The sequence below is a fragment of the Mustela nivalis genome (assembly GCF_964662115.1).
Source record: "Mustela nivalis genome assembly, chromosome: 9".
Lineage (NCBI taxonomy): Eukaryota > Metazoa > Chordata > Mammalia > Carnivora > Mustelidae > Mustela > Mustela nivalis.
Genome location: NC_139028.1, coordinates 14475137 through 14501953, shown reverse-complemented (window position 1 = coordinate 14501953; position 26817 = coordinate 14475137). Strand labels below are relative to the sequence as shown.

Genomic DNA, 26817 nt, shown 5'->3' with positions numbered 1-26817 from the left:
GTCATTTGCAAATATCTTCTCCCATTCTGTCAGTTGTCTTTTGATTTTGTTAACTGTTTCCTTTGCTGTGCAAAAGCTTTTGATCTTGATGAAATCCCAATAGTTCATTTTTGCCCTTGCTTCCCTTGCCTTTGGCGTTGTTCCTAGGAAGATGTTGCTGCGGCTGAGGTCGAAGAGGTTGCTGCCTGTGTTCTCCTCAAGGATTTTGATAGATTCCTTTCACACATTGAGGTCCTTCATCCATTTTGAGTCTATTTTTGTGTGTGGTGTAAGGAAATGGTCCAATTTCATTTTTCTGCATGTGGCTGTCCAATTTTCCCAGCACCATAGGAAAGAATGTCCATTGTCTCTTTATTGTCACGTGACTTGATTTTTTTTTTTTTCTTTGAATTTCTTTTCGGAAGCTCTCTTGTCCTCCCGTCTGATTATGGTGCATGCTTGCTTCAGGGCTTCTGCGGGGTCCTACTTGCCTTTTGGACCAATCTCAGATTCCTATGCAGCATGGAAAGCCCCTCCCTGCCCGCCGCCTTACCCAGGATCAGTCTGGACCCTGGAGTCTGCCCCACAGCACAGCCGTGTCCCCTGGGCCTGCCCGGAGCTCTCCGGTGGCTCACTTTCACTGCGGCTGGAATGCTCTCCGTCCCCTCCAGCCAGTGCACTCCTCCTTTTCAACCCCGGTGGTGGTGGTGTGGGGGGGGGGGGGTCTTGGTGGGGGAGGAGCAGTGACCCTTTCTGAGGTCTTGCCCAAATCCCCAGATGAAATTACTCTTCTCTGCGTGCAGAGGGATTTCTAATGCCATGTTAGCCTGTCCCAGCCTTGACACACATATTTATGGCTCATGTTGGATTATTAATTAAAACAAATAATATCTTATTCCTTCTGACAGTCTTCTGGACGACACTCTTTAGGTTTGGATGGATTCAGGCTGCCTGTCCCTGCCCACAGGCTGAGCCATCTCCTACTGTATAAACTAGGCCCTCGGGCCTCAGCTTCACAGAAACCGTTTAGTATAAGGTCGGGCCCTATGGATGCCGCATATTTTAGCCCTTCTGGTTATCTATATATGCCCAGAGCCTGGCAAGTTCCTGATACTTAATAATCCTAACGGGGAAGAGAAGCAGAATATGTTACCCCAAAATATGCCTCTTTGGCATAAGGATTGTTTTGAGAAACAGCGGACATGGGAAAATGTCTGGAAACAGAAGAGTTCCGTTTTGTAAAGGAAATGTGCATTCACAAATCCAATCTCCTTTTGTAACCGTGTCTCCCTTTCTGCATCAGGAAGAGCCGTGACTCCAAATCACAAGAGAATCTTATCAGTGGAAAAGGCACAACTTGACTCCAGATAACAAACCTCACCCCTGGTTACTGTGTTTTTCCCGTAACTTCCCCATGACTGGTCTCACCACATGCTTCTTTCTTCTGTCTTCGACTGATGATGGTATTTAAGGTAGCAGTTCAGAGGACGCACAAGGTACACCCGTTAATAAACGGCATGTTTTCCTCTTGTTGTTTTGTCTTTCATTACAGGGGTCTCAGCCAAGGGCTCAGAAGGAGAGAGGTAAAATTGTATTTCTACCCCTCCAACAGCAAACAGTGCTATGTATTAGCGTTAAGTACATTTCATGCGAGGTCTCGTTAGGTCACACATTCAAGGCCAAGACTTGGGTGAGGCTAGCAGGCACGTGGGGCACAAAATTTAAGGAAGTGCTCACTCTCAGCGTTGACAAGAGCCTTCTGTTGACGCGGCCTTCGCGTGGCCCTAACAACCAGTGCCTTCATCCACTACCGAACAGCCTTTTTTTTTTTTTTTATAAAGATTTTTATTTATTTATTTGACAGAGAGAAATCACAAGTAGGCAGAGAGGCAGGCAGAGAGAGAGAGAGGAGGAAGCAGGCTCCCCTTGAGCAGAGAGCCCGATGTGGGACTCGATCCCAGGACCCTGAGATCATGACCTGAGCCGAAGGCAGCGGCTTAACCACTGAGCCACCCAGGCGCCCCGAACAGCCTTCTTGAGACAAAGTTCACACGCTGTACAATTCACGCACTTCAAGTGCACAGTTCCGGGGCTGTTGGTGTATTCACAGGGTTGTGCAAACATCACAACCAACTTTAGAACTTTCTCATCACCCCCAAAAAACCCATGCCTGTTATCAGTCACTCCTCACGTCCCCCAGACTCCCAAGCTCTGTGCCACCGTTGATCTACCTTCTGTCTCTGCAGATTTGCCTATTCCGGACATTTTATGTAAAGAGAATCCCACAACATGTGGTCTTCTGTGACTGGTGTCTTTCACTCACTGTAAGGTTTTCCAGGTTCATCTCTGTAGCCTCTATCCCTATTTTATTCTTTTTATTACCGAGTGACATTCCGTTGTATGGAAGACCACCATTTGTTTATCCATTCATCAGCTCATGGACATTTGGATGTTTTTTTTTTTTTTTACTATTACGAATCATGCTGTTATGAACACCTGTGCAGATGTATGTTTTCATTTCTCTTGGGTCTATAGGCTAGAATTGCTGGGTGAAATGGTAACTCTGTGTTTAACATTTTGAGAAACTGCTAGACCATTTTCCAAAGGGGCTGCACCATTTGCTGAAAAATTGCCAGCAATTGTCCGGATTCTCCGCGTCCTCACTGTACTTGTTAGTCTCCATCTGTTTTTGTAACAGTCTCCCGGGCAGGTGAGAAGTGGTATCTCACTGTGGTTTTGACTTGCGTGTCTTTAATGCAAATGAGGTTAAGCATCTCTTTATGTGATTATTGGCCATTTGTCTATCTTCGGAGAAATATCTACTTAGATCTTTTACCCATTTTCTAAAAGTATTCTGTTTTCTTGAGGTATAACTAACAGAGTTGTAAGATTTAAACTGTAAATCACAATTGCACATTATGCACACAAGGTACATGGGTGTGTAATGTGAACACACTGTGCAAAGATTCACCCCACCTAGTTAAAGGGCACACCCGTCACCTCATGTATTTATCTTCCCTCCCATTTCTTTTAATTGGGTTATTTGTCTTATTACTGAGTTGTAACAGATCTTTGTATGTTCTGGATACAAGTCCTATCAGACATGATTTGCTAGCATTTTCTCCAATCCTGTAGGTATCTTTTCATTTTTTACAGTGCCCTTTGAAGTACACAAAAATTTTTTTAAAAATATTTAATTTATTTATTTGACAGAGAGACACAGTGAGAGAGGGAACACAAGCAACGGGAGAGGGGGAAGCAGGCTTCCTGCCGAGCAGGGAGCCTGACATAGGGCTCAATCCCAGCACCCTGGGATCATGACCTGAGCCCAAGGCAGACACTCAACTGACTGAACCATCCAGTTATCCCTAAGCACAAAAATTTTTTTTTTCAAATATTATTTATTTATTTGACCCAGAGAGAGAGAGAGAGAGATCACAAGTAGGCAGAGAGGCAGGCAAAGAGAGAGGGGGAAGCAGGCTCCCTGCTGAGCAGAGAGCCTGACATGGGGCTCAATCCCAGGACCCTGAGATCATGACTGAGGGGAAGGCAGAGGCTTAACCCACTGAGCCACCCAGGTGCCACCAAATTTTTAAATTTTAATTCAATCCAGTTTATTTTTTCTTGTGTTACTTATGCTTTTGGTCTTCTATTCAAGAAGACCTTGCCTCACCCAAGGTCAGAAAGAGGCACTCTTACGTTTTCTTCTAAGTATTTTATAGCTTTAGCTCTTGCATTTAGGTAAGTGACCCACTAGGGTTAATTCCTATGTGACCTCCTTAAACGCTGTATTCCAGAGGACTCGACTCATTTCACCCTGGGACTGCCCTGCTTTCAACAATTCCCCGAAATCAACAAGAATATTATCTCCATTTATAGATACTTAAATTAAGGCTGGGGTAGTGAAATACTTTGTCCCATGTCACACAGTGAGTGGTGGAGATACAATTTGTACCCAGCTCTGTGCTGGAACCCTTACATTGGTTTCTTGGTTTATACTGATGGGCTCGTGAATGAATACAGAACTGACAAAAAGCTAAATTCCAATTTATGATATAGTCTCCATTCACCCGTTAAATAACAAAAATTCAACGGAGGACCTTTGAAGATCTAATTGGCCTTGTTAAGCAATTCATGAATTGGGCGGAATCCCATCTAGCCAGAGGAAAGGAGTTCCACGGAGCTGCAGAAAGGGAATGGTTTTTACAGGCAGCAAGGGATGCACTGTTCCAGGCCAGGTCGGCCTTCTAAGGGGAGTGGGAAGAGTCTAGCAGAAATTTCCTAGAGCTGATCAGGAAATCCCAGGTGGGCTGGCTACAGGCTGCATTCCTGGCGTGGACCAGGCTGGGCGGAACCGCACTGAGGTTGGGTGTTAAGTCTTGTTTTGTTGCTGTGGGGCTCTTAACATGAGGGACTCCATTTGGGGCCTCTGGTTTTCATTTGAACACAGCTATGGAACTGCGGAAGAACATCCTTAGCTGCTATTTCCTCAGAAATAAAAATAGCTTGAATTACAGACATAGAGTAGATGAGACCTCTGCGTTGTCCAGATTGTATTTGCGGTTGAGGATTTACCCTGTCAGCGCCACAGGAGAAGGGATGGAGAGCAGCTGGAGACCATGAGAGTTACAGTTTAACAAATCCCATGCAGCGCATCTGTTGTGTGGATTCCGTGATGTTTGATGATACCTTTTTGTTGTCCAGATACTGGGGTATCATGTTGCGAGAAAAATGTATGAAAAGAAATCCATACTTGGACATAGCCTAGTGAAGTGTTACAAACATCGCCGTATAGAGAGACTGAACTCTTAACAATAAAACAAAAAACAGATTCTCTACAAAGGAACGACAAAATCAGGTTTACTCGGAGGGGTGAAAAAGGGATTTCCAGGTATGAGGGAAACAGAAAAACTAAATTCCTGACATACCACAGGCACTTAGTAAATATTTGGGGTTTTGTTGTCGTTGTTTTTTAAGTTTGTTTGTTTGTTTGTTTGTTTGTTTATTTATGTAAACTTTCATTCAATAAATGTGTTCTCTTATATGCAAGTTCTCAGAAAGTATGCAACTCAGTTAGCTTTCCTAAAGAAGCTGCTTTAACTAGGACAGTAAAAATTGTTGCGTGGATGTCCTGCTGAGAACTGTTCATCTTCTTCTGTTGTCTGTTCCTAGACCTCATGGCTTCTTCTTCCCTTCTCTGGGGGAGGGCATCCTCTAGAACACTAGTTCTCAACCTATTAGGTTTCAAGGCTCTTACACTCTTGCAAATTACTAAGGACACTCCCAAAGAGCTTTTGTTTCCGTGAGTGACATCTATTCTTTTTTTTTTTTTTACACAGTACAAGGCTTTTTATTCACCAATAAGCTAAAAGTCTATTTCTAGATGTTTCCTTCTTTTGCATGATTCATTTGTTTTACTAGGGAGCAAAACCCTGCAAGGGGCAGCTTCACATAGTCTTCAGACTCAGACCTATCTTCATCTTGACTAATCTGGAAGTAACTAATCTGGAAGCAACCACACAAAGCCAATCAGAAAGATCGTCCTTCTTCAGAAACAACTGTGATTTTATTCTTGAAGCATTCAATGTGAACAACATTCCCCATATTTCCAGTTTTACTATTGACTTTAACCTTCTCCTGTGGAAACTGTTCAAGATTTCCAGAATCAAAAATGCCATTTTTTACTGGGCGGGTAAGGTCCAAATTAAATTTCCAAGTCGACTTCTTCTGCTTCTTGTCTTTCAGTGCCATCTTGAAAGCCGGCTTGATGAGAGAAAGCTACATCTCTCGTCTATTAATTATTATGTGTTTAGTTATTAATTTTTATGTGTTTAGAAGTTAAAACTGAGAAACTTAAAAATATTCATGCATTTATTCAAAATAGGGATAAGGAACATATTACATGTTCAAATCTCCAAAAATCGGAGAGACACATCTTATTGTTTTACATTTCGGCAAATCTCTTTAATGTCTGGTTGAATAAAGGAGAGCTGGATTCTCATATCTGTTTCTGCATTCCGCTGTAACATCAAATCCCATGTAGCTTCAGAAAACCCTACTCAGCGCTCATGAGAGAATAAGGGGGAAACACAGGTGACATCTCAGTATGGTAATGAAAACAGTTTGCCCTAGTGGACCCCCTGATAAAGCCTTAGAAATCCCTAGGTGTCTCTGAATCACACCTTGAGAACCACTGCTCTAGCAACTTCCTGAAAAAAGACAAAAGTAAATTTTTTGAAGACCTCCAAATCTACAAGGTTGTTTTTCTACTTGCACTTGATTACTAGGTTGTTGCTTTCTGCCTCAAGGGTCACTGGCATGATGTTTAGGGCCATTCTCATTGCAATTCTTTCTACACGGCCCATTCTTCATCACTTGAAGCTTTTAGGATTCTCTCCTTGTTTCCAGTTTTCATTGCATTTGTTCTTTCAATCTTCAAAGTTATCTCTTTCCTTTCTGTGAAACTTTCTTGCATTAATAATTCCATTATTTCTTCTCTTCCATTTCCTCTTGTTTTCCTTCTCAAACTTTCATTATTCAGTATGTGATCTCTTGGTTGGATCCTCACATTTTCTCTAATTTCAATCTCTTGTTTTACTCTCTGCACGATTTCTTCAATATTATATTCTAGCTCTTCTGTTTTCATTTTAGTCTTTGTGTTCTTTTAATTTCTGAAAGTAACATTACTTTCAATTAAATTTTTTCTTCCTGCTATCTACCTTATATCTTTCTCTAAGTTCCTTCATCAAATATACTTTTTTTAGAGCCTTTCCTCAAATGGCCAGTGATACCTGGCTGTCCACTTTCAGAGTGGGACATTAAACAACTGGACAGCAGGGAGTGTTGAGTGGCGGGTCTCCCTGAGACTGGTGAGCACGGACTGAGCTGATTCACTGGGAGATCTGCACCTGTGAGCATCTGCAGACCTTTACTCCTGGCTGGTTGACAGGAATCCTCCCATTTCCCCCTGGGAGGGTACAAACTTGTGCTCCAGCTTCTTGAGAGAGGAGCAGAGAATGAAACTGGGGTCTGGGAAACAAAAGTGAAAATAAACTTTTGGGACTTCATCAAGATCAAAGGCTTCTGCACAGCAAAGGAAACAGTCAACAAAACAAAGAGGCAACCCATGGAATGGAAGAATGTAATGCCAATGATAGTACAGACAAAGGGCTAATATCCAAGATCTATAAAGAACTCCTCAAACTCAACACTTACAAAACAGATAATCACGTTAAAAAAGGGGGAAAAGACATACAAATGTCTTCTTTTGGCTAACAGACACATGGAAAAATGTTCATCATCATTAGCCATCAGAGAGATTCAAATCAAAACCACATTGAGATACCACCTGACACCAGTTAGAATGGCCAAAATTAACAAGACAGGAAACAACATGTGTTGGAGAGGATGTGGAGAAAGGGGAACTCTCTTACACTGTTGGTGGAAATGCAAGTTGGTATAGCCACTTTGGAAAACAGTGTGGATATTCCTCAAGAAATTAAAAATAGAGATTTCCTATGACCCTGAAATGGCACTAATGGGTATTTATCCCAAAGATACAGATGTAGTGAAAAGAAGGGCCATCTGTACCCCAATGTTCATAGCAACAATGGCCACAGTCACCAAACTATGGAAAGAACCAAGATGCCCTTCAACAGATGAATGGATAAAGAAGAGGTGGTCCATATATACAATGGAATATTATGCCTCCATCAGAAAGGACGAATACCCAACTTTTGTATCAACATGAATGGGACTGGAGGAGATTGTGCTGAGTGAAATAAGTCAAGCAGAGAGAATCAATTATCATATGGTTTCACTTACTTGTGGAGCATAAGGAGTAATATGGAGGACATTGGGAGAAGGAGAGGAGAAATGAGTTGGGGGAAATTGGAGGGGGAGACGAACCATGAGAGACTGTGGACTCTGAGAAACAAACTGAGGGGTATGGAGGGGAGGGGGGTGGGGGGCTGGGTAAGCCTGGTGGTGGGTATTAAGGAGGATACATGTTGCATGGAGCACTGGGTGTGGTGCATAAACAATGAATTCTGGAACACTGAAAAGAAATTAAATTAAATTAAATTTAATTGAAAAAAAGAATTCCTTTTTCAGAAAGGAACAGATAAATGCATGCTCCATCTACTGCATTTACCTGGAAGTCAGCTACAAGTCTATTCATGCTTTAAAAACAATATAAAAAATCTGTTCCTGAATTTTATAGGTTTCTCCATGGATCTTTGTCTTTATACTTGAAGTCAAAATCCTTATTTAGTGTATCTTAGCTCTCCAGCATTTATTCTGGCCATAATCTGTTTGCAAAATTCTATTACTACATAACAGAAATCAAAGTCATTACTTATGTCTTTCAAAGAGTAGAAAAGACTTAATTTTGTCTCTTATTTTATAGAATTTATATTTTCAACAGTAAGATATAAGATGGTATTTTTGGAAAGTTTGATAATCTCTGAGGACATAGAAGAAGAGACTCAAGGTGTAAGTCATATTCTGGGAGTAGTGCAGACAGTTAAGACATTAAATATTGCTTTAGAAGGTTTATGGAAAAGCAGAGAGGCATGATATTTTGTAGATGGGAAACACACACACACACACACACACACACACACACACACAACAGAGGAAAGGAAAGGTTAAATGACTTAGCAAAAAATCACACTTTTGTGTTTATGGGGCTCAGATTTAAAAACTTTTGTTTTTAAGTATCTGGTTTCATGCCTTTTTTTTTTTTTTTTTTCTTGACCCAGATGAACCTTCTGCTTACACACTTATTTAAGGAGCCCCAGTGGGAAGGCCCTAGCAGGTTTTGACAGAATTTATTTCACATACCCGGCTAAAAATACAAAAATTTCATGCTTTTAACCAAGAATTGCTTACCTTTCTTAAATAGCTACTGTAAGTCATCCCTAGAGAAGTCACTTTTCATCAAAGGCACACAGTTCTACTATAAAAGACATTACCATTTTAATGAATATGTCTTTTTCCTGAACTGACCAATTAGTACATAATGCATGTAGCTGCTAAATCTATCTTTATAGGAATGAAAAGAACACTATATTCTCAGAAGGTTAGCCTGGAATGCAATGTGAGCAAATCCTTTTAAGACCAGGTTTGTGCGGAATATATTACGGTTTCCCCCTTTTGTTAATATGCTGCCTTTTAAAGAGTCCATATAAAGAATTTGAGGATGATATGTACTACAAAAATGCAGGGGGCTATCAGTCCTAGAAAAAAGTAAATATGAATCCTTCTCGGATTGTACTACATGGATTTGTCAGACAGATGTTGTGCCTTTTGGTGTCAGATTACCTTGATTCTGAGAACATTTCCTACTGATTTCATACCTTCTGTCTTATAAACATCCGTTTTACTTAATCTTCTTCCTACAGTTTCTTGTGCTTTCTCTCAACCTACATTTCATATTCAGAAAGCAACCCTCCTTTCATACCCTTTCCTCCTGCTGCCCAAGTCACTCCAAAATCCCCTGTTCTGCCAAGAATCCTTTATCTACCATTTCACTGTGGAGCTTGTCTTCTCTTTGCATGGAAAGTTAACTTTTTCTTTAGTTATTATTTTTTTAGCGCATGACTAATAAATCTTCCCCAGAGCAGTATTGCTCTCATTGTTTCATTTTTCACAACAAAAGCTTAGAAGTCATTTAAATACAGTCACCTAAATCTGCTTTTAAGGCTTCTATTGGATCTCAACAATGGTTTTGACGTCCAGCCTATCTTCTAGATCTGCTCCCGGAGCTAGGGTCATTGAGTCCCCACCTGCGTGCTCAGGATTGCTTGTCTTGTGGACTCAACGCTGAATCACCCAGCCACCAAGGTGACTTTATGGGGACATTTTGGTACTCGTGGTTGGGTTCCTCTATCATTCCCAAGGCCCAATTCCTCCTTCATGTGTCTCAATCCTGGTAACTGGGTTTCTCTTTGTCTTTAAAACCCACTCTGTCTCAAGTGCTCTAAGACATATTCCTGACATTCTCCCTGACCCCTTCTCTATCCAGTGGTGGTTTCTATCTAGTATCCCAGTGTCCTCCCCGACTGAGACCCTGCCATGTTTTTCTGCCAGGCCACCTCCTAGGAATGGAGCTGGTTCTTAAACACCGGTTGTGTGGCTGGGCCCAACCGCAGATCTCCATCAAGATGAATCCTGCATGACTCCCCCCAGATCCAGTTCCTACACTACACCTCCATGCTGGGAGCTCCATTACTCTGTTGAGAATATTTCTTTCTCTAGATTGAATTCTTTTTTAATTGCTATATCTCTTGAACCCTGCACATGGCTCATAAAAAGAAAGAGAGGTAGAAAGGAAGGAAATGAACATTTATTGCATACCTTTTATTTGACCCAAAAGGCGCTAGACACCATCACACACCATTAATGAAATCTTTTGTTCCCACAAGAATTTTGTGAAATAGCTATTGTTTTCATCTCACAGGGAAAAAGGCGGTAGGGGGAGCCCCAAATGAGCAACTTGACTCTGCACTGAGTTAGAGGCTGACCTAGGAATCAAGCCTGGGTCTTCTGCTTCTGAATCTCTGTGATGGTCTCAGTATACCAGGCTGCAATCTGGCAGTGTGGCCAATTCAAGTTTTATATTCTACACATCCCCGCTTCTCTGTTCTACGTTATTTGATGTTTGCTATTAAGGAGAATGAAGACAGTGCAGAAAATGTGATTATGGGTGATGAAATGGAAAGCCAGTCTCATTATTTTATGGTCACAACTCATGCTGAAAGTTTTGGTGATGATGACAAGGAACATGTGTGTTCAATAGGGGAGACAAGACATCGCTTAACTACTAATGGTTAGAACGTAGGAAGACATCTTTCAGAGTTGCTCAGCACGGATACTCAAGAGAGTATTTTAATTATGGTATGGATTTCTAAATTATTTCCCTTGGACCATTAAGAAAGATATAAATCATTAAACATGATTAATGGAATCCACAAAATTCTCAAAGTAGAGCAACAACTCTGTTGACTGACATTTATTTTAAATAAGAGGAAGCGTCTGTAATGGCAAAACCCGAATTAAAATGCCATCAGCAGCATTAGTAAACATCGGTCCTGTTCTTCTTTTTCACTAATGCTGTGTTTATTTATTCATTATCTTATGAAGCTCTTAGGGAAATTAACTGGGGGGTATCTCAATGAGAAATGACGGAAAGTCTCATGGAATGTCCTCAGTAAAACAGAGTCTTGCTTTCTCTTCTACGGTGTCTGCCGTGGATCTGGCCATTCCTGAGTCTTTCCTGAGTGGACAATGGGTGAGATGGAGTTATGGGACTGTCTTCACATTACATCAAAATCACTCACAATTCAGCCAAGTTTTAATCAGAAAATTAGTTAATTGAGTTGGAGAAAAATGAAAAAAAATTTTTTTGGATGTACCAATTGTGTATGACATGAAAGGGCATGTTTAGATGAAAACAATTATGAAACAGACACACTGGATCACTTGGAAGGTCAAAGAACTCCCAAGAGGTGGGTATTATTAATGTGACAACTTCTGCTATCTAGCTCTTGGTGGAGTGGACACTGAAATATTTTTCGAATGAATGAAACCACTTGGGCCAGAGGACAGTCTTAATAATTGCATTAACTTTGGAATTAAATTGATGTTCATGCCAGTTTGTCTCTGGGGTGGCTTCAGAATCTAACTTGAATGCAAAGTGACCTCAGGACAGCCTCTGGCCTGGTGCTGGGTGTGTCTTGGTCTCTTCCAGATCTTTTGGCCAACGGGCTGGATAGGGCCCTCTTGGAATAACATCTGTCTGCTTTCAACGGGCTGGATAGGGCCTTCTTGGAATAACGTCTGTCTGCTTTCAACAGGCTAGATAGGGCCCTCTTGGAATAACATCTGTCTGCTTTCAATCCCAGTGATAAACTTGAACAAGGACAGTAGATGTGGAAGCACGAAGAGTGAGTTATACACATCTTTTCGTAGGGACATTCTGCTAAATGTTAGGCTTTCTTCATGGGATGGAGGTGGATTAGGGAAAACTAGGAAGAGTGCACCCTGGGACAATGTAGAAACAAGTTCTTCTCTCTTGGCAAAAAGAAAAGAGACAATTTATATAAAAGGAGCTAACAAAGAGCCTGGAACATAGAGCAGACATTAAATAAATATTAGTTCCTTTCATTTCCCTTCTTGACAAAGTATGCCTAGAACATCTTTTGGGTGGTTGTGTGTGTGTGTGTGTGTGTGTGTGTGTGTGTGTTTGGAGGAGGGTGTTAGGTAGGGAGAGAACAAAATAATTATATTCCCAAAATAGCATATGTGATAGGACAATATACTGAGTATATATTTGGTGCCGTCCTCACATTCCCTTTTAACCTCACTTTGGGAATTAGCTAGGCAAGCCACACATACCTCCTTCCTAGAAAAACTCCTCAGGGAAGGTATGATTTAGGCTTTGAGTGTCACAGTTGACATCTGAAGACCCTAGCAGGGACAATGGGTTTGGAAAAAAGGCAGGAGAGGGTTGAATTGCAAGATCCTGGATCTTTTTAAATGTCAAGAGCAGAATGTTGACCTAAATATCCTCAATATCTAGCAGTGTTCCAGAATTGATGGGAGGTCAGGACAAGGAAGCAAATTCCCCAGCCTGGGGGACTGAGGACCACGTGAGACAAAAGGCAAGAGAAAGAGATGCTGATGGGTGTCTCTCACGAAAGAATAGCTTCAGGCGCCAAGCAGAGGCGGGTGATGGGTGACTGGTGCCTCCTGTATATTCGGAGATCTGAAGACAGACCTGGAAGTTGGCATGTGACTTAAATCATGTGTCATCAAGGCATGGAAGCAGCAGAGCACCCCAATTCTCCCAGGCCCATGGGCTGTGAAGAAGGTACAAATACTAGTGAGCACAGAGAGTGGGTTGAGTTGAATGAGTCCCACACTTGAGAGCAGGTTGTGCAATGACCTGATACCCCAGCATTTCATGTCGGACGACCCTGCCTTAGCACATGCTTCCCCAGGCAGACAAACACGACTAACGTTCAAAGCCAGTGCTCCCAGAGCTCACTACAGACAAAAACCATGATGCCAGGACTTCAAATTAACCTCAAGGAAAAGAGGACTAAGAGAAAGAATCCTTAAAACTGACAAGGTTTACCACCAGGTACACTGGGGCCATGAAATAGAAACTCCATTTAGTTATTTTTAAAAAGTGGGGAGGGGCACCTGGGTGGCTCAGTGGGTTAAGCCTCTACCTTTGGCTTGGGTCATGATCTCAGTGTCCTGGGATCGACCCCTGCATCAGGTTCTCTGCTTGGCGGGGAGCCTGCTTCCTCCCCTCTCTCTGCCTAGTTGTGATCTTTCTCTCTGTCAAAAAGAAGAGTGTGTCTCTCACACTCTTAAGTGTGCACAGTTTAAAAAATATGTACAAATATGTGCAAATGTGCAAGAGTGGGATGGCCAGGTGGGGGGGTGCATTGGAGAATGGAGGAGAAAATCAGAATTTTGTTTCTTCTTCAGCACTGAAGAAAAGTTAAGAGGGCCAGATGTCTGTAAGCGATGGTGGGCACTGGGCCAGTTTGGAGGGCTCCTGCTCCCATCTAAACACAAAACATCTGACAAACACTAAGTGGATGAAATTATCCATGGGGCCATTTTTAAAATAAGAGAATGTTTCTTCCCAGCTCAAAGGCTGTGTCCTGACGACTGTGTTTCAGACAGTTCACCGCTTCTCATAAAGACAGGATCAGCCCTGAGTGCTATTAAATTCCTCTCCCGAATCTGCCTTCTCATAGTTGACCTGAAACTATTTCTCTTATCCTTTGTATTAGAAACAGCTTCCCCCATGCTTTCATAACTTGGGGTTTTAAAAAAATTAGTTGAAATTGCTGCTGTTTCAGGCAGGAAGTCCACCTTGGGTGGGGCCTCGAGCAGAGTGGGGCCATCAGGAGACCTTGGGGCAACAAGGATATTTCACTTGGTAAAAGTGAAACATGACCTAACCACACACTAAGATAAAGGAAAACCACAAGAGAAGATGAACATCTCTCAAAGGCCATGGGATTTCAGTCAGTTAAATATTTATTATTTTCTTTCCAATGCATTGATTTCTTCATTCTCATGCTAGTACAAATTTCTTTCTTGCCCTTTATGTAACAGTTTGAGCAAAAATAAATCACTCTCAGCCTGTCTGATGATTTCTCCAGAGGTGGTATGTTCTGGTGCAAACAGCCCTGAGGTAAGAGGCAGATCAAGGTCCCGGGCTCAGTGTCACCCCTTACGAGATTTGGGGCAAATTCCCCAGTGTACAGTCTGTTCTACCTGTCATAACAAAAGACCATAGACTTGGCTGGAATAACAGAAGTGAATTTTCTCACAGTTTAGAAGGCTGGAAGTCAGGACACCAGGGTGGTTGGCTTCTGGTGAGAGCTTTCTCTGGGCTGGTACAGGCCGCCTTCCTGCTATGTGCTCACATGGCAGAGAGGAAGCTAGGTCTCCCTTCCTCTTCTCACAAGGCCACCAATCCTATCAGATTAGGACTCTACCCTGATGACCTCATTTAACCATAATTACCTCCTAAAACCCTATATTCAAATATAGTCACACTGGGGATTAAAGTTTCAACATATGAAATTGGGGGGGTATATAATTCAGTCCATAGGACCTCGTATCTTGTTTCTTCATCTAAAATAAGCTCAAAGGGTAAAAGAGTAAATGCGCTAACTAATGTGTATGAAAGTTCTTTGCAAATTATAAAATCCCTTGCAAATGGATGATATTAATTAATAAAAACCGTAATATATGGAAGAAAAACACTGTCAGTAGAAAGGCCAACATATTTCTGATTTCTGAGTCAGGACATTTGAAAAATCCCTTAACTGCGTATCTCGGTCTAGGCAAATTGAAACAGCAATGTCCTAAAATAGACCACCTCGATGAATGTGTAATCGTTTTAACTGATAATGAAATATTTGTTCTTGTCTAAACAATTAGCTTCAGGGTAACTAATAATTACATCCTGCATCTCTTCTAAATTGCATTCCACAAGTGAATATTGAATTACTATCCTAATAATACGTTTAAACATCACTAATAACCCCAGCCAACACAACTGAAAACCTTCCGCAGTAGCCTGCACTTGCCTTAAGTGTCTGGTTTACATAAATAATACCCCAAATTAAAAGCTTTGCCCTTTTAATCTCCTTAACTATTATTCATTATTTTTGAATATTGGAGACATAACCTGTGCTATGTAAAATAAGAAAAATATTACACCAGCATGAAGACTTAGAATTTAATCAGAAGAGCAAACAGTTCACGTAGGTCTGAAGCATGGCTGTCAGACTTTGTACCTTTCCTTCTTCAGGGGTTAGCTGTTCTTAGATCTGCTTCCCCATGGTGACCTCAGCAACTGCGAATAGTATTACACACAGCATTGCTGCTTTTGGAGATCTGTACTCAGATCCACCAACTTCCTGTTTCTGGGTTAGTCAGTATGGTAATAGGGGACAGACATTCTTCTCAAAGAAAGTGTCTCTCCCTCTCCTGGACCGCAAGGGAAAAATTCTTCCCCAGACACGGGCCACTCTGATCTCTCATGCTGTAGAGACAACTGACCATGTTTATAATAATGATAATAACAACGAACTATGAAAAAGCAGTTATTTTTAAGCTGAAGTTTATGACTGGCTTTATGGGATCTGTAAATTAGTTACATGGAATGGTCTCTCAAAAGGTCTGTGACTAAAAACGTCTGAAGTCACAGAAAGAAATGTTGGTTAATGGTGTGCATCTTAAGTTACGAAGTTCAGTACACAGTTAAGAAGTATGTGCTGCTTTCCCATGGGACTTTCTTCAATATATTGTATCGTTAATGGCGACACGACAAAAGAAAACTGGAACATACTCTTACAATGGGGAAGTCACTATACTTAATGGCATGAGAAATACAAATGCGAACGAAGCATGTGGTCCTGCACCCTCCAGGGTCATACGATCTTACAGAAGAATTAAGAAATTTATAAAAACAATAGTAAAACAAAGCAGACTGTGAAAAGGCCATAGAGTAGGCATAAAGGAGTTCCTTTTTTTTATTTGAAAGAGAGACAGACAGACAGCCATGATTGCAGGAGTAGGGGGAGGGGCAGAGGGAGAGGGAGAAGCAGGCTCCCTGCTGAGCAGGGGGCTTGATGCCAGGAGCCTGAATCACAACCTGAGTAGGGCTCGGACCTGAGCCAATGGCAGATGCTTTGCTAAGAGCCACTCAGGTGCCCTGGCATGGAGGAATTCTTAAGGAAACTGTCAATGAGATTAAACTCCATGGAGGAAGTAGTATTTGGACCAAGCTGTGAAAAATAAATGGAATTTCCCCAGGGTTAATTCGGGGAAGAACATTCTAAACAGGAGGAATAGCTTAAATAAACGTGGGGGAGGGAAAACAAGAGGTGAATTCAGACCATGGATTCGAGGAGCAATGGGAAACACATGATTAGTTATTGAGTATTTTGGATCACAGACGACGGTGAAATGTCATTTAGAAGGGAGAAGAGTAAATTAAAAATCTGTCACAACAGTCCAGATTGAAAAGAAATGGCGCCCGAAGTCAGATATGATCCTTAGGACGGGAAATCACGGTGGGGAAGCATGCTCTGTGTAGGTTCCAGCATTAAATATCTAAGAGACCCGTGAGGCAGGGAAGGGCACTGGGAACACATGGGGCTTAACATGTATGAAATGTGTCAGAAGCTATGGAGTGCAGTTTTTTTGTTTTTTGTTTTTTTTTTAAGATTTTATTTATTTATTTGACAGGGAGAGAGAAATCACAAGTAGGCTGAGAGGCAGAGAGGGGGAACAGGCTCCCCGCCAAGCAGAGAGCCCGATGCGGGGCTCCATCCCAGGACCCTGAGATCATGACCTGAGTTGAAGGCAGAGGTTTTAACCCACTGAGCCACCCAGGTGCCCTGGGAGTACAGTTTTTATGGAAGGAGTTGTATTTGACCCCATACGTAGAAAGTGGTCATTTTTTTTTTTTTTTTGATCATTAACTACTTTCTATAATGTCACTAGACTGCATTAATTAATTAATGGGGGTATTAACCCCATGTAGGGAACTGGGGAGGGACCCCCACTGAGGAGGTGGAGAGGGGAGCCTTACCCTCATACAGAGAGGTGTAGGCGCCATTGCCTGCTTGAGAAGGTCAAAGGGAAAGAGGGGCGGAGAGGGAGGTACTGCCTCTGAGAACAGGAGAAGCTGGTGCAGAGACAGAAGAGCTGAAGAAAGTCGAGGAGAGAGTGAGAGAGTTGGGAGAGAAGAAAGATGTTGAGAATTCTTCAATGAGGATCAAGATCCATAATATCATGATACATCATATTTATCTTCATGTGAAATCTGTTCTTTGATAGAGACTAGATTAATCATCAGAAACGTAAAGGAATGAAAAGAATCAGAATAGCCACTAAATATCCCACAGCAAAGACCGTCAGTAATTCCCAAGTACTGGAGAGGATTAGCAGAGCTTAAGAGAGTACCTGTTTGTGGTGGGAGTCTCCAAGGGCCCCAGCCTCTGATCTCTTCCTGCATGACTCAGCATCCCCGGAGCAGCGAGAGCCAGGCGCACAGAGGGCCTGCCCTGGGGGCGGGGAGGGGGTGCTGGCAGAAGGCCAAGCAGCAGGAGGTCCGTCGGGTCCCCTCCCAGCGGAGAGGAACGTGCACCCAGAATGGGCCGTGCTTATCTCACATGAATTGGCCCTGTGTCTGGGGCTTGACTGTGAACTTCCGGAGATGGTGCATCGCAGAGATGAAGAGCCAAGGTTTCAGGGCGAGGCCTGAGGGGGCTGAGAATCACACCTCAGGGAGACACTCAGAGGCAGCAACAGCGACCCCTGGAGGTGGGATTTCTGGATGCCCACGACCAAGAACTAACGACCAGAGCCCATTTGCTTCCGGTCGGCTGCCGCTGAACAAGTCAGTATGACACCATTTAAAATAAAATAAATGCAATAGGTAATAAGTGTCCTATGAATATCCCTGAGAAGCATATGTTACAGAACGAAGGAAGCTTCTTTAATGTTACTGTTGCTGTTGAAAGTCTAAATAAATATAGATACATATTTGCCCATACATAACGAAGCGTTCAACTTCAATCCACAGGAATGTAAAAAAAACCATGTAAGTGTTTTGATGAGTGCCAAGGCGACTTGCTATGTCTTTCAAATATTCATTATCTAACGTATTAAAGAGAAAAAAATGCAATCTCCTTCCAAAGCCATGTTGCAGTCTGGATGACTCGAAATACATAATTTTAGTTGGAAAATGTACAGTTTCTCTTTGCTCAAGGAACTGTACTCATAATTTGTGTTTTGCTGTTTTTTTTTTTTTTTTTGCCCAAGGCTAAAAATTAATAGGGAAAAAATTGAGAGCAAAGAGGTTAATATCTAGCTTATTGAGGGAATGACTTACTCATTTCATGGGAATAATTTACATCAAAGGCCACTAATCTTAACATTAAATATTAAAGAAATAGAACAGTCAGCTAAAAACAAAAGCAAGTCTTTTCACGGGTATCTTTTCAAATACCTGTGATAAATCAGAAAGAGGACAAAGAACCCATCAATATCTTATTTCATAAAGGATGAAATAATTATTTTTTCTTACTTTTGAATTAAAACTTTTTACTTTTAAAAAACTGTATTACTGTGGTATGTTTACATATAATAAAATGCAAATAACATGTGTTTTAAGCATGTAGTTTGATCAGTTTGGGCAAATGTATGTATCTGTAATCACTACCACAATCTCGATAAAGAATATTTCTATCCCACCAAAATGTCCCTAGTCTATTTGCAGCTAATTCCCTCCCTACCCACTGCCCAGAGCAAGCCCTATTCTGCTTTCTGATGGACTATTGATTTTGCCTGCTCGAGAATTTCACATAAAGGGAATCATATAGGATATATTCTTTTCTTGTGCCTTCTTTCACTAAGTATAATGTTTGTATTTATCAGTAATTCATTTCTTTTTCTTTTATTGCAAAGTAGTATTCCACTGTATGCTTGTATCGAATGTGTTCACCCATTCATCTGTTTGGAGGACAGTTGAGCCCTTTCCGCTTGGGGGTCTTAGGAATAAAACTGCAATGAAGATTTGAGTCCCAATCTTTCAGTGGACATGTGGTTTCTTTACTCGTGGGTAAAATCCTAAGTGGAACTGTCTGGATGCTGGATGTGTGGCAAGTGTACATTTGACTGTATAAGAGCCAAGCAGTTTTCCAAAATAACTATACCATTGTTACATTCCAACCAGCAATGTAGGAAGTTGTAGTTCCTCTACATTTTTGCTAATGTCACTAATGATGTCTTTCCTTTTTTCTTTCTTTCCTTCTTTCTTCTCTTTCTTTCCTTTACTTTGAGTTCACAGAAATCCTTTGAGACCTGTTTTGAGGAAGGAATTCCTTAGAGAGGATTTGTGTTTTCTTCTTCTAGCCGAATCAGAAACGAAAACCAAATATCTCTGCGTTGGAAATCTCTCGATGCTCCAGTGTTTGTTCTTCTGAGGCCGAGCTGTTCCTACTTCCCTGATTTTCTGAGCTCTGATCGGAGTTCTTCTGTATGGACCAATGTTCCTGATCCGTCCCACTCCCGATTACTGGAAGCAGTGGGTGGGTCTTTACTTTTTACAACTAAGTAAGATGAAGGAAATCTCCTGAATTGTAAGCAGTTGTGGATATAGTGGGGACTACACCAGAAAAGAAACCTAGAGTTACTTCCTTTATCTGTTACATGCATAATCTTGACGTTTCCACTTCCACCTTTTTTAAAGAAGATCTATCATCTATGTATCTATCTATCTATATCTTAATAATACATATATTATTGTATTATAACATAGCATAATATAATAATATATATATTTGAGTGAGAGACTAAGCGAGCATGTGGGAATAGGCGGAGGGAGAGGCAGACTCCCCACTGAGCGTGGACCCTGATGAGAGGCTGGATCTTATGACCCATGGGACCCATGAGATCACAGCCCAAGACAAAACCCAAGCTGGACACTTAACTGACTGAGCCACCCAGGTGCCCCTTCACTTCCACCTTTGTTTGTCAGAAACAAGTCCACCTTCCAGAGCCCACATGAGGCTACTGTGGAGTTACTGGGTTGCAAATCCAACAACCCCAGGATGCCCCCCACAGCTTGGTGTTATGCTCTCAATGGCTGGCTCAGGAGCCAGTCAGAAGCTCCATCAAAGAAAGAGGGGAAATGGGTGTGGGAGTTCCATTTCAAATTCCACACACACAGAATTAGTTCTGGAAATGCAGCAATATCCACCTTGCAGTACTGATTTCTGGTTATATGAAATTCAGGGAAATGTCTTCCTCTGTTAAGCAACTAGAACACTATACTATAGAAATATGGTTTTGGGGGCACCTGGGTGGCTCTTTCTAAAATAAATAAGTCTTAAAAAAAAAAAAAGAAATATGGCTTTTGCATACCAATGCAACTGTTGGAACACTTGGGTGATCTTTTCAGCTATTGATTCTTGGCTGTGTCTCAGGTTCACAAGGTAAAAATAGGTACAACATTTTCCAATTTCTAGTGCTTATTTATTTACCTGGTAATATAATGCCCTTTTGGGTTAGTTGGCTTATTGATTAATCACTGCCTTAAGCAACTAATTTTTTTTCCCCCTAGTTCAAAGGCTTTCCAACATTTTAAAGGTTGTGTCTGCACAGTAATTCATCAGAGGTCAGTGGTTTACAAGTACATTTTGTACTTGGAGGTTTATTGGCCCAGAGTTTAAAATGACAGATGCAGACGCAAACATGTTTTCCTGTCCTGGCCATGAGCGGGGAGCTCGGGCAGCACAGGCTCCAGCAGGCATAGGTACACACTCGCGATGCCTTTGTGTGTCTAAAAGGAAGGTGAATTCAGAAGAAATAAAACTGAATTATAGGCAATATTTTCCTCCATGAGTGTGTTCTGAATAACCACGTACAATCATACTGTGGGATGACTTATGTAGGGAGAACTGAGGATTTTTTTAATAGTCTATTTTTTAGAGCAGGCATAAGTTCACAGCAAAATCAAGCAGAAGGTGGAGTTTTCTTATGCAACCCTGGCCCCATAAAGGCCCGGCCTTGCCCACTGCGGGCACCTAGGCACCAACGCATGAAACTACACTTGACCCATAATTATTGCTCAGAGTCCATCGTTCAGATGAGGGCTCACTCTTGGTGTGTAACATTCTATGCATTTGGTCAAATGTATAATAAAGTGTATTTATTATGATGATATCCTATAGAGTATTTTTACCGTCCAAAAAATTCTTTGTGCTCCCTCCGGTCATCACTCACTCGTTGCTAACCCCTGGCAACCACTGATCCCTTCACCATCCGCTGAATCTTGCCTTTTCCAGACTATCACACAGCAGGAATCACACAGCATGTAGCCTTTTCAGATTGGTTTTCCTTTACTTTGTAATATGTATTTTATGTTCCTCTATGTCTTTTCATGGCTCATTTCTTTTTAGTGCTGAATGATATTCCATTGCCTGGATGTACCACAGTTTAACTGGGGGATTTAAAAAAAAAAAAAGTTACTCTTTAGCGGTGTTCAGGAGGTAATCACGTATGGAAAAAGCCACTTAAAGTGGAAACAGGAAATGAAAAACCCAAGATAGTTGTGGGATTGGAAAAGAGATTGCATAACTGCATTGTAATCCACAGTAGGCAAGCCCTAAATGTTGGCTGAAGCGAACAGAAAGAGGGTGGTTTCCTGGAATACAATGGAAGGACAGGCAGTAAAAGCAACATGGGACACAATGAACTGTATTAGTTGTCATGGCCTCAATCAGAAGATGATCGCCTTCTAGTGATTTCTAGCATCCTCACAGCACAGTCTTAGTAAATGGTCCAGTCAATGTCTTATGTTTGCTCCCTGCCTGGTCTATCCCCCACTTTTTGGAAGTTCAAGATACAGCACATCGCTTTTACCAAAGACCTGCATGGGTGTCTGTATGCACTGACCTAAGGAAATCCAAAGAGTGTATTCATTTTTATCCACCCCCCAAAAAAAGGCAAGAAATGCAAATTGCATCCGGTATTTGTCTTGCAGTGAGCTGTTAGAAAGAGAGTCTGCACCCCGAGCCGTGAGAGTGGCCCCCAGCAAGTTCCTGGCCTGGGAACTCTTCTCGGCAGCTCTGTACCAAGCCTCCGTGGCTTTGCACTGTGTCTGTGAGCATCTGTGATTTATCTTGATTTATTTTGTGCCACTGTGAGCTCGATGTGTCCTAAGGTATCAGGAAAACCTAAAGGAGGTTATTGTTTGGGTCTGGGAATGCTCAAAAATGTCTCTATACACTTGAACGGCAATCGTGTCGTCGCTTGACATTATTTCATCTAATAAAAGCTCACATGGGAACGCCCTACCTCAGAGAGGAGGGAAAACCTGTACTTTTTTTTTTTTTTTAAAGCAGTTAATGAAAAATTCAGATTCCAAGAGGCACTCTTAAATCAAAAGTCTTTCCACAAAATTCGATTATTTTCTACTCAGGAGAACCCTAAGCAATAATCTGATATACCAGTATCTATATCTCAGCCCTCTCTTGGTAAGAATTTTCCTTCTTGAATTATTTAAAAGTCCGAAGAGTGCCTGATGTGGGGAAGATGAAGAGAGGTTCTTCCAAGGTGAAGCTGTGAGCACTGAGCGGGCTACGGAGTCTGGGCTCCACTTACTGTGAGAAGAGATGAGCTCCCTCTAGGTGACGACCAGCTGTGGGGACACCCAAACAGAAGTTTTCATTTTTTATTGGGGCCTAAGGATTGGCTTTGTTTCTGGTTTCATAAAGAAATATCCTGAAGTAGGAAGCATGCTCAATTTTCTACGACATCAAGCAACTACCCTCCTCCCGCTGTGCAACTTTCTGTATTTTCTTCTTGAGATTGTACTCGTCCAGACATCACATTTTTATTCATTGATCATTGCTTCATTAATTCCAGCCGTCCTCAGTGAGCATCTACTATGCGCTCAGATATAACTTCCAGGCACTAAGGGTGTGACAGTGAACCAGAAAGAAAAGAGCTGTTCTTTCATGGACTTTGTCTTCCTGACAGTATGAGCAAGGAGACAAATAAGGCAGTTTTCAGGGTGGTAAGAGTCATGGAGGAGACACAATGGGTTAATAGGGTCACTGGGTGTGGGGACAGTTTGTTATAGGTGGTCAGGTACAGCTCTGGACAACAACAACCAAAAAATCAGTTTTTATTTTAATAATTGAATTAGGGACACCTGGGTGGCTCAGTCCCTTAAGCGTCAAGGTCAGTGATCCCAGGGTCCTGGGATCGAGTTCCACACTGGGCTCCTTGTTCCCTCAGCTTGTCACTCCCGTTTGTGCTCTGTCTCTTTCTCTCTGTCTTTTTCTTTTTTTCTTTTTTTTTTTTTTAAAGATTTTATTTATTTATTTGACAGAGAAATCACAAGTAGGCAGAGAGGCAGGCAGAGAGAGAGAGAAGCAGGCTCCCGCTGAGCAAAGAGCCCGATGCGGGGCTCGATCCCAGGACACTGAGATCATGACCTGAGCCGAAGGCAGCGGCTTAATCCACTGAGCCACCCAGGCGCCCCTCTCTGTCTTTTTCTTATAATATTTTATTTATTTATTGGACAGAGAGAGAGGTCACAAGTAGGCAGAGGGGCAGGCAGATGGAGAGAGGAAGCAGCTCCCTGCTGAGCAGAGAGCCCGATGTGGGGCTCGATCCCAAGACCCTGGGATCATGACCTGAGCCAAAGGCAGAGGCTTACCCCATGGAACCGCCCACACACACCCCCCTTTGACAAATAAATAAATAAATCTTTAAAAATTACAAAATTTAATTAAGTTGCTAGGGAGACACACGGTACCATGGTGGACATATACATTCATTCCCAATTCTGGCCGTTGGGATTCTCTGGGTCTCTTACCCCAGAGTGAATCTTGCTGGCCAACAAGCCCCATGCACATGGTGGACTTACTGCTTCATTTAAAATTAAGATTAGAGCATCAAGACTCTAGAGATACTTAGGAAATAGGGAAACATAAAAGAAAGACCTCTTTCTACGCTCCCAAGAAGATAAACAAAACCGGAAACAAGTAACCCCAGAGGAAGTCAGGCTAAGCCGTAAAAACTTCAAACAAATGGGGGAATCCGTGTTGAGCTCAGCGAAGGGGGATTTCTGCAGCAAGCTGAGAAAGCAATGGTGTGCACAGCAGCAGAAACACGGAGGACTCTGCAAGGTATGTCCTTGGAGCCAAGAGAACATGACGGAGTGACTAGGTAACAAGACTGAAACTCTGAGAAACTCTGGGAAATGATCAGGGCACAGAATGCAAGGAAAAAAAAGTAAGGCTCTCTGACACTCCAGTGAACAAAACCCAACCAACCAACAAATTACATATGACGGTTATAATCCAAAATTGCAGTAAACCAAATGTGGCATGACTTTTAGCGATCGGTAGGTATAAAGCAGGAGAATTCATTGGAACTAAATTTTAGGATTATTCTCTGAGCAGCAAAGGGGTTATAACATCACAATCTTGGAGCAAGAAGAAGACTCGTGGCACACCCAGCGTCTCTGCATCTAATATTATGTGATTACGATCATGCAAACGCCATTCACTAGCATTGACCTTGGCAATCAATGTGTAAAGAAATCATCGTGAAAACGATGACCAGCAACCACTGTAACTGCTCTCAGCGTCGACAACACGAAAGGAAAGCTCGAGCTGACAGATGTCAGAGGGTAAACGGGGGTTGAAAGGTGAAGGAAAGTGGGAATCCACTGAGACCACCAGCTCCCAAGAGAATTGTCCGTCTGAATAAGATGTGGAGGGTTAACTCGGAAGTCACAGACGCAAAGCGAGAACAGTGATCTAACGGTGCTGGGGAGGCAGGGGGCGGAGGAAGCCGGACGGGTTACGACTATACACTGACGCCTCTACCATAGCAGGACGTTGCAGATAATTGTTAACGATGACACATCATGAACGAGCCCTGTAAGCATACTGGGTAGAGGTTTACAAACAACCACCGGAAGAGTCATTTAAAAGCAGTGCCCTCTAGAAAAAGACATCACAGACGTGGATGGGTTGGCCGAATAACTGGTCTTCTCCATTAGAATAAGCCTGTGGTGCTAAACAATTTATACACATGACATTTGTATCCCAAGGAAATTTCTGAGCCTTCTTGGTGTCCAGTCTGTAAGGAGGAGCATAGATGCCTCCGTCATCGGATGACATGAGGATCTGAACCTCTCCTGAGTGATGGTACAAACTCTTTAAATAATTTAGTTTTGGGGGGTGGAGAAAAAGCCCCTTTCTTTTAGGAGGAGGGGAAAAACTCCACCCTAATTTCTTTAGATCACCCTTTTCAAAATATCTGTTAGTGTAGCAAATATATTTATCACATACAATGTCCCACTGGAATCATCTTACGTGTAAAATCCAGTGGCATTTATTACACTTGTTACATAGCACGATCATTACCACGATTTCCAAACTTTTGCATGCCCCTTGACAGAACTCTGTACCCACAAAGTAGTAACTGGCCACCACCTTCCTCACAGCTCCCGGTACCTTCTATTCTCCCTCTGTCTATAGGAATTTACCTGTTCTATGGACCCCATCTAATGGGAACCCTAACTGTATTTGTCTTTCTGTGTCTGGCTTATTTCACTAATCTTCAAACCACCTTTTGACAATTTTCTGAAACTGTCTCAGGCCAATGGCAGGATTTGAAATGTGAATTAGAAGTATTCTACTCCATGGAAAATCTTGGTGGCAGAAGACAAAAGTATTCGATCCTTTATTCCTAAGAATCATGCCCCTTATCCCAAGAATAACGGCCGCTGGATTTTCCAGAATCCAAGACCGGTGACTCTGCCACAGTGTCTCCTCCTGGGTCATGGCAGCAGAGAAGCAGGGTTGGCTAGAGTGGGGAAGGAGGTCATGAGCGCTGGCACCCCTGAGCTCACCGATGGGGGACCACCCACGCCAGAGCAGCGCAGACAACCAGCTTCCACACTCAGCCGACTCACCCACTACTTCTCTCAGCAGCTGAGAAGGGCAGGGGTGCTCTGTGCTCAGTCTAGTGAGACAGACCCCCCAAATCTTACTTGGCCACACCGGGTGGGGGGCACATGGGTCCCTGAGGGGCATTTCGTTTTTGCCAGTGGAATTCCTGCCTTTTCTCTGTTCTCTGAAACTGTTCTGTGCACGCGCCACACCTTCCGGTGTGTTTGCAAGGAATGGAGACGTGTGCAGTGATGTGAGTTACAACATACCTAAGGAGATTAAACCATCTCTTGTTATGTGCATTGATTTTCTATTGCCAACCCAGACAAGCTTCAAGGTATGGCAATTTGTGAGAAAACTCAAGACAGGATTGCTCACTTGTGAATTATTTCCCATGCTCTCTTGGATCGTTGTCACTCTTGACAGATACCCTACAAGCTAAACAGTCAGCATTTCGTTAAAAATCAACCTCGGCATCTAACAGGGTGACGACTCACCAAACCCAGGGGAGCACGGAGAATGCCAGGAGAGCTCCAAGAACGTCCCCAGGGAGCTTCAGAGCAAAGCACCATCCTGATTCACCTCTCCGGCGTCTGCAAAAGCACATAGGGTAGAACTGTCAGTTTCTCTGAGGTAACCACTCCCAGGAGGGAAGTGTGGCTGTAATGTCACGGTCAACATGAATGGGTGGGTGGGACCCCTGATTTCACAAGCTGCCAGCCACGGGGGATATATGGATGTGTGAGTGTGTGTGTGTGTGCGCGCGCGCGTGTGTGCGTGTGCGTGTTAGGGTAATGGGGGGAGAGCTTTT

General features: G+C 42.5%; 1 long non-coding RNA gene across 1 annotated transcript in view; it reads right to left on the bottom strand.

Annotated features, from left to right (window-relative positions):
* LOC309841137 overlaps nucleotides 1-17709 on the bottom strand; it is a 124698-nt gene extending 106989 nt beyond the window's left edge. Inside the window, exon 1 of the long non-coding RNA XR_014298970.1 lies at nucleotides 17491-17709. This is a non-coding gene — a long non-coding RNA (uncharacterized lncRNA). The remainder of the gene's footprint in view (nucleotides 1-17490) is intronic.
* Nucleotides 17710-26817: the final 9108 nt, after the last annotated feature.